The sequence below is a fragment of the Brassica napus genome, chromosome C4, assembly GCF_020379485.1.
Source record: "Brassica napus cultivar Da-Ae chromosome C4, Da-Ae, whole genome shotgun sequence".
NCBI classification, from domain to species: Eukaryota; Viridiplantae; Streptophyta; class Magnoliopsida; order Brassicales; family Brassicaceae; genus Brassica; species Brassica napus.
Genome location: NC_063447.1, coordinates 57,500,744 through 57,514,226, shown reverse-complemented (window position 1 = coordinate 57,514,226; position 13,483 = coordinate 57,500,744). Strand labels below are relative to the sequence as shown.

Sequence of the window (13,483 nt, the reverse complement as noted above, 5' to 3'; positions counted from 1 at the left end):
TCCAAACGCCAACACACTAAATATAAACAATCCAAAAAAAAATTGAAACAATCAATCCTTGAATTTTTTTGACAAACCTGGCAAGGTAGGAGTCCTACCGTAAGAAAGTGAAATTAAGTAACTGACCCATTCTTTTCTAAAAACTGAATTAGAGAGTTAGTCATAGTGTTGATGTATTCAAACTCGATTTTCCAAGACAACTAACTGAGAAACTACATAGTTCATACTTATGTCATTAACAACAGATTAGTCGCTGGAAAATGTGTAGCACAGAAGAAAATATGATTGCTTACATTAATTCTTCTGTATCCTCATTTCTGCTTAAATAGCCAAATCTGGATCTGAGCTTTTCGTATCCTCATTTCTGCTCAAATAGCCAAATATGGATCTGAGCTTTCTGCTTCACAAATACTAAATGGATAGAGCATGGATCAGAGCATGTACCACAATCCTAAAATCAGTGGTTCTAAGCTTCCATTTTGAAGAAAATCAAGTTCTAGATGCATTGAAACCACAACAAAACTGAATTATGTCAATGAATAGAGAGAGACAAAAGTAGTCAAACAACAACTATATGAAATAGAGAAGATCCAAGTAAACGTACAAATGGATGGGTCATAATCTTCTGAACGTTGGTGCTCGATAATCGCCATGGCTGCCGACGTCTGACACCTCTAAGAAGCTTCCGGGAAAAAAATCTGGAAGAGAAACACTAAATTAAGCTTCTGAAGATGTGTTTACGGTGAAAGGAGGAGAATTACGAACCATCTGTTTTCGAGGTAAGATCGCCGGAAACAGGAGATTTGCTGATGGAATTCATCGCTTGAGAGTATATCTTTGTATGTAACAAATCGAGGGGGAATGCGAAAGGAAGCCATAAATGAGATTAAAGGGAAAAAGAAGTGGAAAGTGTATTGATTGATCAACAGATTCGTGAAACAGAAACGAAGAAGAAGAAGGAGAAGAGCAAAGGGTTTCACAAAATTTAGGGTTTGGACAAAATGAAAAAGCAGATCTCGTGTCTCGCGTCGGTGAAGATTAAGGTGACAATGCCTTCTACGAAATGGGCTTACTGGGCCATTAAGATTAAATTGCCGGCTCGTTAAAAAAGTTAAGCCCAATATCCGAAATCATTTGATTACGTGGCAAAACGTTAAAACCTGATTGGACGAATTTCTAATATGATGTGGACACCCTCTCTACTCCTCATATAACCCTTTTAGTATTAGTTAGATATAACTGTAGTCTGTACATTGATATTCCGTATTTTTAACGGTTTTAAACTCGTTTTGGAGCAATTAAATGGTCGGTTTTAATTAATGGTTTGGTCTATTTGATGCGTTTTGGTGTTCTTAAGTGTAATATGCAGGTTACTAGATAGCTTGAAAGAAAAGAACGCATTCGGGATTTATTCAGAAGCAAGATGGACCGAACAATGGACCGAACGAGAAGTATTGATCGCACAGAGCCACAGATCGACCGATCCGGTCAATGTGGATCGACCGATCCACGGTTTCAGAAATCGATCGACCGATCCGGTCCATGTGGATCGACCGATCCCACGCTCTACGGGCTCCACACGCACAAACGAGCTTTTCACTCCTTTTTACCCACTCCCCTCAATAATAGAGAGAAGAACTCGACCTTTGGGACTCAGAAAAGACCAGAGACGACCAAGAAGGAGATTTACAAGTTCTTGAGAGAGATTTGAGAGTTTTGTACTTGTTTTGTGTGATTTGTGAAGATTTGTAAAGGAGTTCATCTCAAAACCATTTGGAGAAGATCTTCTGAACCTTTCCTCTGTTTTAATACAATCTTATCATGTTTTCTTCATTAAAATCGTGTTGTTCTTGCTTAGTTATGTGTGAGTAGTCATCTAGTTGGGTTTAGGGGTTCTCATAGGGGATTTTTTGATGTTTTGATTCATAAAACGTGCGTAGACTAAGGGATTACGTTTTGGTTCTTCATCTAATGGATTTCTTACTGCTTGAACTGAATTGATCACTTAGTTCATGATTTCAGATTGTTTGATGCACCGAAAGTGATTGTTTGAACTTCCGAAAATACTTTAGATGAGCAAAGTGTCCTTAACCCTCGGAAGTTGATGTTATTGCGCTTTGTGAACATATTGAACCTGTTCTTAATGCTTGTTTAGAAATTGAAACTCAGCGGAAGTTAGTGTGGAGATTTCTATAACATAGAGAATTAGCGCTACGGAAGTAGGTTAATTCTAATATCGTGTTTGAGTTCTAGACGGTTCTTAATATATCCTTGTGTCTGCCATTAATTGTATCTTGATTAAAAAGAAATCCCTGAGAATTCCCAATGCCCAACGTTTGTTTTAAAATAGTTTTCAAATCATTTAAATCATCTTTTTACAGCTTGTTTATGTTTTGTGACACTAGAGAAAATTAAATAAAAACCATCAAAATTATATCTTGATTCGCTGTAGCTATTAACTTGACTGCAACTCTACGTGTGATCATCGGTCCCTGTGGATTCGATCCCGTATTACTACTGCGTACTTTACTGTGCACTTGCAGTTAGATAATCGGGTTAAAACTCGACACATCATACATGACACACAAACAACCTTGAACTATACACAAAGTATTAAAGCATATTAATTTATTGTATGTTTTAAGATAAGGATGTTAAATTATCTGTTACAATCCGTGATATATAAGACCTTGATGGAGGACCTAGTTTGCAGTATGCTTGAGTTTCTTCAGCAAAAATATAATGGAGTTTGTGAAAATTGCAATTACACTCTGCAACGAAGATCAATCCATAAGCTAAGCCAATACCTCTAATTAATGTGGAATACAACACATTTTGTATTTATGAAAAAGTAATCTGGAGACGATATTTCAGAGAAAGATTTATTTCATTAGTTTGTCATAAGAAATAGATAAACATATTTTTATTTAAACAGAAAACAGTTATTAGAAGATTTTGAGTATAATGATACAACTGGACGTCAAAGAACAAAATAATATTATCTAAATATTTTTCTTACCAATATAATAAGGTTTGTTCCTAAACATGTGCTATCGACTACTCACCTTCTTTTGTCGTGTTATATAAATTAAATAACTTTTTAAAATTGAAAGTATTAAGATGACATATCCATAGACCTAGGTATAAAATCCGGAACCCGAAATCCGAAACGAATCCGAACCGAAAAACCCGATCCGTTATCCGACCCGAAACGTAAAAATATCCGAACGGATTTTGTAGGGTGGTAGAAAAAATATCCGAACCCGAAATATTAATAACCGAATCCGAACGGGTAATCCGAAAAATCCGAAATTAATAGTCAATATAAATATTTTGAAATATATATAAGTATTCCAATTATTAAATTCAATATTTGTGGTAATATTATATATAATAATAAATATTAAAATTCTAATAAATGCTTTAAGTACACAATTAGTTATAAATAAGTATTTTATAATTTACTCATTGAAATAAAAAGTCTACTCTCTATAAGGCAATACATATCACTACAAGAAAACATAATCTTAACGAGGGCGGTTTTCCTCGTTATTTCGTCGTAAAAGAGTCTTTACGACGAATTAGCGAGGAAACGCGTTTGCTCGTTATACGTCCGTCGTAACACATATTTCCTCGCTAATTCGTCGTAACTTAGCGAGGAATATATTTCGTCGTAAAGACGAAGTAAAACGATTCGTCGTAAAGACGTCGCTACAATTCCTCGTAAGGACGTCGCTACAATTCCTCGTAAATAACTCGAAAACAGTTCCTCGTAATCTACACGTAAATACCTTGAAAGATTTTCCTCGAAAAATACACGTAACAACCACGAAATGATTTCCTCGTAAAATGGTCGTAAACATTTCCTCGTTATTTCCTCGTAAATAATTCCTCGTAAAATACTCGTAAACTGTTTCTCGTCATTTCCTCGTAAGATTTCCACGTAAAGAGGTCGTACATTAGCTACGAATTTACTTCGTTTTTATTATTTTACAGAATTTTAAAATATAATTAAAAAATAATTAAAATTATTTAATTTAATAATAAATTAAAATTCAAAATAAAAATAAATTCATATAAAAATATTTTATAAATAAATAAGTTTTGAATTTATATAATACAGCAACAAAAAAAAAACTAAGGGTCGTTCATCGCCCGGTAGAATTCATCACTCCTCCTCGTAACATCCGCCTCGTTATGTACGTCGTTAGATGACTCGCCATGAATGGGATGTTGTTGTCGCATGTTCCTCAACATGGACTCCCATTCCGGATTTGTGGCCGCAATAACGTCCAAGAAGCCCTCAACTCCACCCATACGAGATTTTGTCGCGGTCAACTCGTTACGCAGCTGAGCGGACTCTCTATGCAGCTCCGTGACTTCATCATCCCGTCGCTGACCATAAGACGATGTCGCTCTCGGAACATCGTTGACGGAACCAATACCCAACGTCCGTCCCTTTTTTTTAGGGACAACCTTAAAAACAAAAAATAAATATTGTAAGTAAATATTTAAAGTTAAATTAAATGAATAATTAAAAATTAATTTTTTTGAAAATTTACCTCCTCGTAAATCTTATCCACTTCAAGTGTGGATAAGGTGACGGGTAATCCGTCGGTAGACTGCTGGGTCAGCTGAGTCTGGCGGTCTTCAACCCGAGCAACTACGTTGTTGTAGATTTGCTCGGACTTGCCATCTACAAATACGCCCGCCTTGTTCTTGTGGGTCCTCTCGTAAAGTTCCATAAGAGACGGGACATCTCCCGTCTCTTTGGCCTAAAAAACAGTTAAGAAAGTTAGAATAAATTAATATAATTATTAAAAAAATTATTTAATAAAATATTTAATTACCATTTCCAAACGGACACCGGCGTGGGGTTTTTGGCCCGTAGTGTGAAGCATCGGCCCGTTCCCGTGCTCATCGACCGTGTTACGGGAGTTAGAGCAAGCCTGGACGATTCTAATCGAATCAGGAAGGCGCCAATAACGGATGAGGCCATCCCACACGTCCGTGGTGAGCTCAGCGGGTTTGCCACGCTCATACCCCTTCACGATCCAGTCACCCTTCCAGTTGGAGACCGTGTCCAACAAGCGAACTTTCGCTTTCGCGTTAAACTTCTTCCTCACCCTCTCAGTGATCCCCAAAGCCCAATTATATTTTTGCTGTTGGAAAAAATAAATTAACAATTAGTTTTTTAGAAAGTATATATATAAATCATGAAAAAATTAAAATATATATAATTAATTAATAGAAACTTACAGCGTAAATTTTGAACCACGTCTTTCTGACGTAGTGAGGCGTCTTACTCCAGTTTGGATGTGCCATGGAGAAGTAACCCTTGATCGTGTCGGTTACGTCCGATGCAAGACATCCGTCAACCCCCCACCTGGAAAATACAAATTTAAAATATAAATTATTTTTTAATGTTATAAAAGATATTTAAACGAATTAAAAAAATTAATGCAACATACCACAACGTTCCGTCCGGTCGGTCTGGGTCGATGACTGGTAAACCTTCTCTGCCTGGCAGACTGAGAATGTCCTCTACTGTGTACTGCGAGTAAGGAGCACTCGGAGGCACCATCAGATCAGGATGAATATCAGCGGCCATCGGAGGTGCCATCGGAGGAGGCACAGGAGGAGGCATCGGAGGAGGCACATGAGGAGCCGATGGTGCACTAGAAGAAGTAGACCCAGAGACTCTCTGAGTGTACTGAGTCTCGGGGACAGTCTCCTGGCCCGAAGAACTGGGAGCGGAAGAAGAGGCCGGGTCTAAACGACTACCCGGCTCACCGAAGATCTCTCTGTAATGGGCAGTAAGTCTTCCTTTTCGAACCTGGAAAAAAAAATGAAATTTTTAAAATTAACATCAACAATATATTTTCCAACATTATCCACCTAATCAACACTAAATAACATAAAATCCGCAAACCTATCTAAATTTCCTATACTAACCACCTAATCTATCCTAAACTAACCAAATTAGAGAGGAATCAGAGAGGCTTACCATTGCTACGAAATGGAGAGGAAGTAGAGAGAAAGTAGAGAGGAAAGAAAGAGTGAGCGGTCGGGTGTATATATAAGATTACATATCGTCGCAAATTCGTCGTAAATTTACGACGAAATACCGAGCAGTTACAAAGGCCCGTGTTTTTTTTTACGAGGAAATGGCGAGGAATCACAAAGGCCCGTGTTTTTCTTTACGTGGACTTTACGACGATTGTGCTTACGTGGAATTAACGTGATTTATGTTTAAATCTTTTTACGTGGTCTTTACGACGATTTCATCCTACGTGGAATTAACGAGTGTTATGTTTAAATCCCTAGAACCCCAAACCCGAAACCCGAAACCCCAAACCCCAAGCCCCAAACCCCAAACCCGAAACCCGAAACCCCAACCCCGAAACCCGAAACCCCAAACCCGAAACCCGAAACCCCAAACCCGAAACCCGAAACCCCATATTCCTTATTTTCTACTTCATATATTCCAAACCCCCATCTTTAATTTTCTACTTCATATATTCCAAACTCCAAACCCGAAACCCGAAACCCCAAACCCGAAACCCGAAACCTGAAACCCCAAACCCCATATTCCTTATTTTCTACTTCATATATTCCAAACTCCCATCTTTAATTTTCTACTTCATATATTCCAAACCCCAAACCCGAAACCCCAAACCCGAAACCCGAAACCCCAACCCCGAAACCCGAAACCCGAAACCCGAAACACCAAACCCGAAACCCGAAACTCGAAACCCCAAACCCGAAACCCCAACCCCGAAACCCCAACCCGAAACCCGAAACCCTAAACCCCAAACCCGAAACCCGAAACCCCAAACCCGAAACCCCAAACCCGAAACCCGAAACCCCATATTCCTTATTTTCTACTTCATATATTCCAAACCCCCATCTTTAATTTTCTACTTCATATATTTCAAACCCCATATTTAATTTTAGGTTTCGTCGTTATTTCCTCGTTGTCTTACGTGGTTTTTACGACGATTTAATCCTACGTGGACTTTACGACGATTTCATGCTACGTGGACTTTACGACGATTTCATCCTACGTGGACTTTACGACGATTTCATCCTGCGTGGACTTTACGACGATTTGTGCTTACGTGGAATTAACGAGTGTTATGTTTAAATCCCTAGAATCAGAAACCCGAAACCCGAAACCCCAACCCCCAAACCCCATACCCGAAACCCTAAACCCGAAACCCCAAACCCGAAACCCGAAACCCCAAACCTGAAACCCCAAACCCGAAACCCAAAACCCAAACCCCCATCTTTAATTTTCTACTTCATATATTCCAAACCCCCATCTTTAATTTTCTACTTCATATATCCCTAGAACCCCAAACCCGAAACCTGAAACCCGAAACCCGAAACCCCAAACCCGAAACCTTAAACCCGAAACCCGAAACCCCAAACCCCATATTCCTTATTTTCTACTTCATATATTCCAAACCCACATCTTTAATTTTCTACTTCATATATTCCAAACCCCATATTTAATTTTAGGTTTCGTCGTTATTTCCTCGTTGTCTTACGTGGTTTTTACGACGATTTAATCCTACGTGGACTTTACGACGATTTCATCCTACGTGGACTTTACGACGATTTAATCATGCGTGGACTTTACGACGATTTGTGCTTACGTGGAATTAACGAGTGTTATGTTTAAATCCCTAGAATCAGAAACCCGAAACCCGAAACCCCAACCCCCAAACCCCATACCCTAAACCCGAAACCCCAAACCCGAAACCCGAAACCCCAAACCTGAAACCCGAAACCCGAAACCCGAAACCCGAAACCCAAACCCCCATCTTTAATTTTCTACTTCATATATTCCAAACCCCCATCTTTAATTTTCTACTTCATATATATATCCCTAGAACCCCAAAGCCCGAAACCCGAAAGCCCAAACCCGAAACTCAAAACCCAAAACCCGAAACCCGAAACCAAAAACCCGAAACCCCATATTCCTTATTTTCTACTTCATATATTCCAAACTCCATCTTTATTTCCATTCCAAACCGCAATTCCCACATTTGCTTATTCATAAAACAAACTCTCGGCATTACCTTATTCATAAAACAAACCCCACATTATCTTATTCATAAAACAAACTCCCTCATCTTATTCATAAAACAAATACATCAATCGGATACATCGACATTCTCGTCATCACTAGAAACATCATCATTTTCATTAAACTCGTCTTCAACAGCTTCGTCTGTGGCATCATCGGTAAGATCTTCGTACTCGTGATTATGCGGATCAATGAGAAGGATGTCATCAATTTCTTGTTCAGGTTCCTCGACTTCATTTATCTGTTCTTCTTGCAATGGTGGTTCTTCTCCACTGATGATTCGTCCTCGAGGTGTAACTTTGATCACTGCTAACCAATTTATACCTGAATCTCTCATCCGAGGGTATGGAAGGAAGCTAACTTGGTCTGCTTGTGAAGCTAAGATGAAAGGCTCGAATTTGTTGTACCTTCTTCCACCGTTGACATCAACTACACCGAATTTGTTAGACCGAACACCTCTGTTGACGACGGGGTCGAACCATTCACATTTGAAGAGGACGCATTTCAGCTTCAGTATCCCTGGAAATTCGACTTCAATAATCTCCGTCAAGATCCCGTAGAAATCTGTTTCCCCTTTCACACATATTCCATAGTTACTGGTCGCCCGCTGTCTACCATAGTCATATGTATGAAAAGTATAGCCTCGTGTGAAATACATCTGTGATGTGGTGACCTTTACAAGTGGAGATTGAATTACTTCGTGTAACCACTTAGGATAATCTGCATCGTCGTCGTCATAATCAACCTGCAAAAATAAAGAGAATGTTAATGAAATACAGATAATGTATGAAAAAAAAGTTTTAGTTAATACCTGATTCCGCAACCACTTAATGAAGTGATGATCTTTCCTTTTGTCTACGTCACTTGTGGATATACCAGGAAATGTTTCTTCGAATCTGGTAGTTGTAATTTTGCTATATATTTACGACGAAAATTAATTAGGTGGGCCAAAAAAACGTGTAACACCTATAAAGTTGGTGGATTCAAAAATTTCCTCGCTAAATACACGTAAACTATTCCCTCGTAAATACCACGCAAAGTTTACGTCGTATTTACGAGGAAATTGTTTTTCCTCGTAAAATACTCGTAAAGTTACATCCACTTTACGACGAAACAGTTTTGTCGTTACGTTACGAGGAAATAACGATGACTTTAGTTTTTCACGTAAATTCGTCGTAAACTCGACGCAAATTTACGAGGATTGTTTTTCCTCGTTAATTTTCGTCGTTAAGCATGTGTTTTCTTGTAGTGTATTGTTTACAAATGATGTTTGTTTTCATGCTTGATTTAATATTTTGTTGTTATTTTATCAGTTTTATATGTGATAGATTAATTTTTATTTAATTTAGATGTTTTTCTTTATGTTTTACTTCAAAAAATTTGTTTTACTTTGGTTATATCCGAACCGAACCGATATAACCCGAATCCGTACGATATATGATTACTTTATGGGTTTTATGATGCAATACAATTTTGAACCGAACCCGAAGTGTTATTATCCGAACCCGAACCGTACTAATAAAATTTTAGTATGGGACCTAGAAGCGTAAACCCGAAAATCCGAAAACCCAAAAAATCTGACCCGAATGTCAACGGGTATCCGAACGCCAAAGCCTACATATTCAATTGACAAAATAAAATGACATGGTCAAGGAGTCTGAAGTCCATATTTAATTTATCAATTTCCCTTCCATTCGGGGTTCATAAACTTTATATTATTATTCACTGGAGGCTTAGGGCATCTGCATTAGTGAAACTTTAGAGGAGTTCACCAATTTAATTTTTTATTATTATTTTCTTTTTTTGTTTGATTTCTTAAAAAAAAAAAAAATCCAACCAATCGCGGACCGCTACGCGTCGTGGGGCCCGCGAAATAGTTATGAATCCGTCTCTTACGCGTGAACCTGCAAAACCCTGAGTTCACCTTTTTCGTTTTGGGAAGCGTGTGAACCTGAGTTTAAAACCTTCTATGCCGATGGTCGACCAATCTTCGGACTCCAAAATTATTGATTAATTGCATCGAGTTCATATTTACGTCCGTATATTCCCTTGTAGCTTGTTTCTATTTGAAAAGCTTTTCATTTCGTTAAAGTGATCCGAAAACCTGTTGATAAAAATAAATGAACATGGATAGATATTCGACAAAAGAATATTATTTGCAAATTACGCTATATACTCGAAGTATCGAGCGGGTAGTGTAAACACTTCAACATTTATCTTAAACCTTAAACTAGATCTCGATCCGCGCAACCGCGCGGATTTTTGTTTTCATTTATTTTTATATAAATGTTTTGTTTTCAATTCTAAATTGGTATATATTATAATATACATGTGTTTATCAATTTTTAAAACATAATAAGTTTACTGTATATTTTTTTCATTGAATAAATTGTTTCAAACTTTCACATGTATTTGTATCTTCTTCTATATATATATATATATTTTTTCGGATTATTATTTTATTATTAAAATCGTAACTATATATATAAATATTAGTAAAATATTGTTTTGTTGTCATATTCAAAGATATTGTAACATTTCACAAATTTAAATTTTTTTTAAAAGTTAAACTTTTCGTTTCATAGATTTATATTATCGAGTAAATAATTAAACATTTAGTTTTTGTTTAATTTTTAAAATAAACTATATAGTTTAAAATTTGTTTTCATTGGTTTAAGGTAGTAAAAGATTAATCATTGTTATATAATATGATTTTTGTTATTTAAAAAAAATTATAATTTTAAAAGTTAACATTGACAAACATTTAAATATTTAGCATATAGAGGTATAGTATTACAACATTAAATTATATCTATTTAATTTATACTATCTATAAATCCAATGGATCATCTATTGTTTAAATCCAATTAATATTATTGATAGCCCAATAAAAATTTCTGGTATGCCCAAAATTTAAATGATAAGATTATATATTAATTGTAACATGACTTTCTAGGAATATGACACATGAATCAAGGTTGTGACTTCTGTTTTAATATACAAGATATATTAACACTTCAACATTTATCTTAAACCCTAAATATTTGTGACTAAAGGCATACACGCTAAAAAGGAGGAAGGCTTCATGGTCTTCTGATTTCTTGCTTTTTCCATTTAAACAAACATGAGTCAAAGAAGAGAGACTCAAGCTTTGATTATTAATATCATGTAACAGACGATTCGTTCACTCCGTGGAAAGAGTGAGAAGATATTTCAAATTCAGATTATGCAGTGTGGTACGCTTTCGGAATAGTCCACTTTGTATCACTAATTACATTTCCTCTCAGAACCGACCGGATCCGATAAGGTTTATCGGAAATTTTTTTATTGATCTTAATTAAACTTCACTAGGACTACGTGAGGAACAAATTACAGGCTTATGTATATGTAAGATCTCTACTGTATAATGTGGCAGCTGTCTAATTTTTAAGGAAGTGGTCTTACCTAATTTCTTTAATTACTATACGACCCCATACCAAAGAAATACACACAAAACTATCCCCATCAATTAATAATCTAGAGATGATTAAAACTGTTCATCAGTGGTCTTCGATCTAATCCGTTCGGTTCTCCGACGTAACATTCTTCGGTGATCGTGAGTATATACCTTGCGTCATCAAGAATTTAGTCAGGCAGAAAACACTTTAAATCTATCAAAGCATATCACCACCAACTGAAACCAAAACCATTGCATACCAAACCAAAGCGAACCGAAGATTTTACCTGAACCTATTCAATACTGAGGGCCAATAGTCCTTCTAGGAGGGGAGAGTACATATTTTTCATCTGTCTCTTCTCGTACCAAGCTGTGTACAAAGCAATCACAAAAGAAAGATGTCAAGGTGACATTCCGAAGAAAAAGCATCTTAGTTCCTCATCTTCCACATCTCTGATGCCCGTGCATGCGGTGATAGTTTCACAACTTCATCCTTAGTCAGATACATCATTTAAAAAAAAAAAAACTAATTCTTAACAACATTAGAGGCATGATATTTTAGCAAAAAAAAAAAACCATTAGAGGCATGATAGGAGGATTCAGATGTAGATGAAGCATATCTTTGTAACCAATCAGTCTCTGACACATAGAGATAACATTGGGCGGGATAAAAAACTGTTCCCAACGGAAGTAACGGCCGTGTATTTTTTATAAAAAATCATTATTATTTATTTTAGTAATTTAAAATAATAAATGAATTTAAAAGCATACGTTATAATTTGTAAATTTTAATCAAACATTAAGGACACATCTTGCAGCAATAGTGAATAATTGAATTCTGTCTTCTCAACAAAATGACAAGTTTATATTATAGAGGAAAGCTTTTATCAAATATAATTGATATTATACATTTTATGCGAAAAATAAGTCTATAAAATTGCTAGAAGGAATATGTGTATTCTTGTTTAAGAAGAAAAATTTCACATATGTTTTATCATTCACATATTTTTGTCACTCTTATAGCTAATTAAATACTAAATATAAGAAATCAAAGATAGTTTCATGTGTTATATAGTATGGTCACAAAATTATGGTTGTGTATGGTATCATATAAATTTATTTATTAGTATAATATATATAAGTCAATTATTTTAGTTTATATGTACATACGTAATAGATTATGTTTGGTGAAGATATTTATCATTTTATAAAAATTGAATATTATGAAAATTAATTGCATATATCGTTATATATAATAACCAATATATATTGTTTTAGTTAAGTCGATAAAATACTTCTATTTAAAATTACAAAACATATTTCATTCATTCACCAATTTAGGTGTGTTGACAATTTCTGGATGATTAATTAACATATCAGCAAAATTAACAAAGCGCTCGTAGCTTGGTGGTAAAGGAGGTACAGCTGTAATGCCCGCCACCCGGGTTCGAGCCTTGACCACAACGGATTTAACATCCCTTCCGTTGGGGCGCTGGACCCCTTTCGAGAGGATAGTTGGGAATGTGGCTGCCCAGATACCAGAGTTATCAAAAAAAAAAAAAATATCAGCAAAATTGGTCTTTAGTTCTTTACTATTCACTTAGTAAATTAAGATATTGACCGTTGACAAAATAAAAATTAAAGATATTTACCAAAAAACGCATATAAAAATTTGGTAAGATTATAATTAAAGACATGAACTGCAGTGGCATTACATATGGTTGTTGACCTCCGTTGGCTTTAGGCTTCAGCACGAAGCGGTTATCCGGAAAATTCGCAATATCCGTGATCCGTCTGTCCCAGACGAATATATATGTTTGTGATTTGATTCGATCCACAAAATTATGGATATCTGAACTTTCAGATATCTGAATTTTTTAAAAATATTTGCAGATTATTCGATTCGATCCGCCAATTATATTAAATATATATATATATATATATATATAACA

General features: G+C 35.9%; 1 long non-coding RNA gene across 1 annotated transcript; it reads right to left on the bottom strand.

Moving 5' to 3' along the window:
* Positions 1-11,302: 11,302 nt before the first annotated feature.
* On the bottom strand, positions 11,303-12,407 carry LOC125585622. Its single transcript, XR_007322612.1, has 2 exons — positions 11,819-12,407; positions 11,303-11,702 (listed from the first exon to the last, which is right to left on the bottom strand). It is a non-coding gene; the product is annotated as an uncharacterized LOC125585622 (long non-coding RNA).
* Between the last annotated feature and the right edge of the window lie 1,076 nt (positions 12,408-13,483).